Raw genomic sequence first — 6,246 nt, forward strand, 5'->3', positions numbered from 1 at the left:
AGAGGCCGGCTTCTCCCCCTTTTCTGGCCCCAGAAGGTAGACTCTCCTAAAGCGGGGACGGGGTGCGTGTGCCCGCGGCGCACCGCGGGCGGGCGGGGCGAGGGGACGCTTCCAGAACTCTCCTCGGGCTTCTGAAAAGTTTGTCCCTGAGCACAACAACGCCCGTTTCACTTCTCCGTACCGCGGCTTATGTAACTGAAGCTTGTGCCATTTTTGCCCAAGTATGGGAAGGACGCAAGGGGTGCAAAAGGGACACTTGGTGTCGCCTCGGAAAAGGTTCTTGGAGCCGGTGCCGGTCCCGGTCCCGGTCCCACAGGCCACCCTCGTTCCCCTCCCGCTGGCTTTGCCGCCGGAAGGAAGCGGGGTGGAGAGGTCACACCTCCCCCCGGGGGGGCTGCCTGCGGTTTCAACGTTTGCATTTCAGCTATGGATTCCTAGGGAGATTTTGTGACCCTGGCTATTGGATCTTTTAAGGCAGCTGATTGAAAAGTTCAATGACCAAAAGAGGGTGTCATCGTAAGAAACGTTCAAACCTGTAGAGAATTTTTATGAGTTTACTTGAGCCAAACTGATGACAATGGCTGGAGCAGAAACCTCAACAGATTGAGAAAATGTTCCGGAAAATGTCAGTTTTGCACCTTATTTTTTATACATTAAAGTCAAAAAGGAGATGTAATTGGGTTGCTTGAAATTCATTGGTCATAGATTAGGAAGGTGGGAGAAAGCAAAGTGGGGGAACCATGGGATTGGATGAAAAGTAAAATGATAGATACACTTTTTACCTAGGTGGGTACGGGATAGTTAACAGTCAATTGTTAACTGGTTAATAAAAACAATGAGGGGATTTGTGGTCTCTGCTCTGGTCTGTGCGTGCACTTGGAGGGGACCAGAGAAAAAGGAAATTTGTTATTGCAATGGCTTGTTTATCAGGTTTTTTATCCTAGATGCAAAAAGACAACGCGGGCTGAGTTAAGGTGAAGATTCTTAAGGCCGGGCCGGCGTTGCTCAGTGGTTGAGCGTCCACCTATATGAACCAGGAGGTCACCAACCGATTCCGGTTGGGGCGGTTTGTGCAGGAGGCAGCCAATGATTCTCTCTCATCATTGATGTTTCTCTCTCTCTCTCCTCCCTTTTTCTCTGAAATCAACAAAGAAATACTAAAAAAAAAAAATTATTAGGGAAAAATACTGCTCTAGGCCATGACTACCCACCAATAAGTGCTTTTAGTTAAAAAGTTTTAATTTCTCTGAGTTTGTAAGGCTGCCCGCCACACAGGCCTCCCCTGAATTGTCAGGTTTAGTATGTGGCCCCTTTTAGTCCACAAGGGAAAGATAAACCCATAATTTGAAATATGTTTGCTGATTCTCCTTTAGGTGTAATCACAGTTCTTAAAAAATAATTGTGAAGATAAATGTTTAAGGAATTACTATCCTCCCCCATCTACCTAGTTCACCCACCCCCTGGTTCTCTGGGAGGTTTCATGCAACTTTTCTTGTTTCCAATGAGATTTCGGCTGCTGTGGGGTTAGGGCTGTGTGCACTCTGATGAAAAGGTGAGTGCACCTTTATTTACATTTGATGAGCTGGGGTTCTTTCGGATTATGCAAAGCATGCATTTGGGGAGGTGTGGATGACTTGGCAGGAAGTGGGAGGGAAAGAAATGGGCTGAGTGTGGAGCTGAAGATGACAAAGTGGGGGGATTCAGTCTTTAAAAAAGAATGTCAGATGAGTTCAGTGTTCTCTTCAAAATAAATGTCTGTTCTTTTGGATTTGAAAACTGTATTTGGGAGGTATTTCTGGTTGCAGGACAGGGTGGGGAGTGTTGAGTAATACGCTGAACTGAGTTCTGGTGAGGGAACTTGTCTGATACCTGCAGCTAAGAGTCATACAATAGCTTTCTTGTTTAAGCAATCCCATGTTTTTAAGTGGTAGAACCAAGAATATTTTCTCTTGGATAGTTTCAAATCTACAATTCTACTGGTCACCAGTATCAACAGTTTTCTACCTAGCAAACTCAAAAACCAGGTTTGGTCTATGGTGTGTGCGTGTATGTGTGTGTTTTACAACTTCAGAAGGCACTTTAAAACTTGGCAAATATTTTAAATTCATTTTTTCCAGGTCTGTGTAATCCTCCCCATGTCACCTTAGTGGTGTGACTGGTTCCTTCCTGGGGGGTAAAGGTCAGCTGCTATGTTGGTGAATTCTTCTGGGTGATTGCACAGCACTTCTGGTGGCTGTGCTGAGCAGTAAGTGAGCAGGATCAGCCCTTGTGCGTTGATACTTTACCAGGATTTTAAAAGAACTTTATTTCTTTTTGCCTTTTCACTTCCTAGGAAATGAGTCTAGAATTTAGGATGCTGGTGTATTAAAAATTGGTTTGATTTTAAATTTGTCCAGGACACCACCTCGTGGTGCAAGGCAGGTAACTGCAGGCTTATTAGTGAACTAGGATGGGGGGAGGGCCAGTGACAAGATTGAACAAATTCTGTAGTTTCTCTGAATAGAATTTGGGAGAACTTCAAACTTGAAAAAAAAAGGTTAAATAAGAAGAGCAAGTGGGCTAAGGTAAGAACAGTGCTAGAAATGGAAAGCCAATTTTAAAGCCTAGTTGGAAAAATGACACTGCATAAGCCACGTAGCAAAAATTTGATGATTTTCTTATGTTTTGATTATAAAGTGTTTTTCCAACCTTTGTATTTTTTAAAAAAATCTTTATTCTTGAAAGTGTTACATGTGTTCCCTTTTCCCCCATTGACCCCTTCTAGCCCGCCCACCCCCCATAAACTTTGTATTTTTAGGGGGACTTAGAAATCACAGCTGACCCCTTTTGTTTTCATAGCCTACATAAGAAGTAAATTTATTTTATTTTATTTTTTTTAAATATATTTTATTGATTTTTTACAGAGAGGAAGGGAGAGAGATAGAGTTAGAAACATCGATGAGAGAGAAACATCGATCAGCCGCCTCCTGCACATTTCCTACTGGGGATGTGCCCGCAACCCAGGTACATGCCCTTTACCGGAATCGAACCTGGGACCTTTCAGTCCGCAGGCCGACGCTCTATCCACTGAGCCAAACCGGTTTTGGCAAGAAGTAAATTTAAAGAACGTTTTTAAGGAGGGGAAGTTAACTTCTGAAAAATACAAGTAGTTACATTTCTAAGGTTTACAGTATATGTCAAAGTAGAGAAGGTTCTGTCGTTGTGTCCTTTACCCTTGGTACCTTATTTCAGAAGCTTTATCTTATCTAGGCATAGCTTGGTTTGCTCACATTTTTTTTTCACCTTATATAAAATTTGTAAGAAATTTTTGCCATTGTAAATGAAAAACAATGGCAACCGTTGCTTATGGCTGCGAGGCTGTAGAACTATTAGTATATCCAAATACTCCAGCTTTGTTAGGATGCTGATAATCTTCGGTCCATTCTGTATGGGGCTGTTTCTGCTTTGTTTATTCATTTGTTTTGGTTTTTAGATTCTACATATAAGTGAAATCCTTTGGTGTTTGTCTGACTTATTTCTCTCCCCCCTTTTTTTAGTTTTTTTTTTTTTAAATTGATTTCAGAGAGGAAGGGAGAGGGAGAGAGAGACAGAAACATCAGTGATGAGAGAGAATCACTGATTGGCCGCCTCCTGCATGCCCCCCAACGGGGATCGAGCCTTCAACCTGGGCACGCGCCCCTAACCAGAATCGAACCTAGGGTCCCCTTAGTTCGACGCTCTGTCCACTGAGCCAAACCACTAGGGCACTTATTTCTCTTAGCACAATACACACTAACTAGGTCCTTACATGTCACATATGGCAACGATTTCATTCTTTGTGGCTGAGCAATTTTCCATTGTATGTCTGCACTACTGGATCCATTCATCTCTGGGTGGGCACCTAGATTGTCCATATCTAGGCTCAGGCTCAGTTGCAAGTGTCAGTTGTCTTTGGAAGAGTGATTTCCTTAAGGAAGAATGTGGTTTTGTGCCCTTTAAAATTCTCACCCTACCTTTCCCCCAGAGGCATTTAGAGTTTGCCTGTGTTTGTGTGCGGGTGCTGGGCAACCCTGTGCATTCCTCAGGGTAGGCCTTGATGTGTTCCTTTGTGCCTGTAGCATTGTCCCTGCCAGAGTGCTCAGAAAGTACTGGTTGAATTGGATCCTTCTGCTTTGTTTGCATTGATTCTTGTTCTGCAGTTAATTGTGGGATCCAGAGTTTAGGAAAGTTGAAAAGTATACACATAGCGTACAGTTTAAGTTCACAAGTACTAGGGACAGTGTTGGCCAGTGTGTTCTATTTTATTTTAATGGAAGGAATCTAATAGGTGACAGTGGTGTCCATCTTGAGTCATAGAGGAAAAACTTGCCTTTGTGTGTTTTAGGAAAGCTCTAGGGCAGTGGTTCTCAACCTTCCTAATGCCGCAACCCTTTAATACAGTTCCTCATGTTGTGATGATCCCCAATTTCATTGTTACAAATTGAACATAATTAAAGCATAGTGATTGATCACAAAAACAATATATAATTATATATGTGTTTTCTGATGGTCTTAGGCGACCCCTGTGAAAGGGTCGTTCGACCCCCAAAGGGGTCTCGACCCACAGATTGAGAACCGCTGCTCTAGGGGATATGAGGTTAAGAACAAAATATTTAAGTGGATGGGCTGTTTGTTTCTCCCATCTGTGGACTTGTTCTAGGAAGTCCTCAGAAATGAAGGACGCCTGGAAGCTGCTCCAGCTTTGCCAGTTTCTTTTAAACTTCTTGTCTGCTTCCATTCCAGTAGTATTGTAACCAATTAGTTTGATGCCACAACACGAATTAAATATTTAAAAAATATTTTATTTAAAATTGCCTATTTTCTGGGTTAATAGCAGTAATATGTATTTGATTTGCCATTTTTAAGCTAAAGATAGGGACTGTGTCCAGTGGACATAGGACCTTTTGAATTATTACTTACAACAAGATACAATGAGTAAAAACCTGTAGGTGGGTAATAGTGAAAGGCTTTCTGGAAGAAGGAAGGACCCTTTCCCCTGCTTCACCTCCAGTTTCAAAGTGGAGTCTCACGACTGGAAAGGAGTAAGGAGTTGGTGTTTTTGCAAGCAGAGTAAGGTTTCTTTGATTCAAGGAGAGATTTGAGAAAGGTCTTGAGGGTGGAAAGATATGGTCACTTTTGTTCAGTAACACCTTATTTGTGTGAATGACCAAGATAGAGTAGCAGAAGGCCTCAGGAGGTGTCTAAGTCCCCACACTGCGTCTGAGGAGTTCAGGGACTCTGCCAGGCCACCTAGAGTGGTATATTAGTAACAATCGTGTTGGGCACATATTGTTTTTTTTTGTTTCATTAAGAACATTGGGGGGGGGGAGGGGAAGAGACTGACACGACCACGGACTGTCTGTTGTGGCTCAGTGGTTGAGCATCAACATGAACCTGGAGGTCATGGTTCGAATCCTGGTCAGGGTACAGTCAGGTTTGGCGTTTGATCCCCAGTGTGGGGTGTGCAGGAGGCAGCCCCCTGATGATTCTCATCATTGATGTTTCTACCTCTTTCTCTTCTTTCCTCTCTGAAATCAATAAAAATATATTTTAAAAAAACACAACAAAACATGGGAGGCATGAAGGTAACCAAGAGGTTAGGGATTCTGTACAGTGCTTTTCTAGTACTTCAGTGATAACACAGGAATAGAAGTTAGTGATGGCGGTTTTGTGGGGGATCTAGGCACTTTTTTTTTCTTGGTGACCTAGACTTATTTTACACAGAATTCTACCTTCAAGAACTCTAGTGATAAAGCATTTAAATGTAAGTGATAGCAATTTAATTCACCTGTAGAGGAAGTATGCCAGCTGATAGAGCTCTGGGACTCAGCACTTCTATGCCAGGCGTTGATGCCATGGTCCACACCTACAGTGCAGGCACCAGGAGGGAAGTGGGTGTGTGCACTCCAGCCTTCCCCTGACAGAACGTCTTAGGTACTGTGTGTGCACCCTGGCTCATCATCATATTTGTGACTAGAGGCCCGGTGCACAAAATTTGTGCACGGGTAGGGTCCCTGGGCCTGGCTGGTGAATAGGGCCTTCCTTTATTCCGAGCTGCCCTCCCCTCCCGCCCCCCCATTGGTCAGTGCACACCTAGCGATCCAGTCTCCTGGTCGAACTCCCCCAGGGAAAATTTGTATATTAGCCTTTTATATATACACTAGAGGCCCGGTGCACAAAAATTTGTGCACTGGGGGGGGGGGGCCCTCAGCCCCGCCTGTCCCCCCC

The 6,246-nt window shown here is 43.7% G+C and overlaps 1 long non-coding RNA gene across 1 annotated transcript in view; it reads right to left on the reverse strand.

Annotated features, from left to right (window-relative positions):
* LOC106725218 overlaps positions 1-6,246 on the reverse strand; it is a 19,743-nt gene that overhangs the window by 7,347 nt on the left and 6,150 nt on the right. Inside the window, exon 2 of the long non-coding RNA XR_001361088.1 lies at positions 1,870-1,875. This is a non-coding gene — a long non-coding RNA (uncharacterized LOC106725218). The remainder of the gene's footprint in view (positions 1-1,869; positions 1,876-6,246) is intronic.

Source organism: Myotis brandtii, unplaced genomic scaffold (genome assembly GCF_000412655.1).
Source record: "Myotis brandtii unplaced genomic scaffold, ASM41265v1 scaffold145, whole genome shotgun sequence".
Lineage (NCBI taxonomy): Eukaryota > Metazoa > Chordata > Mammalia > Chiroptera > Vespertilionidae > Myotis > Myotis brandtii.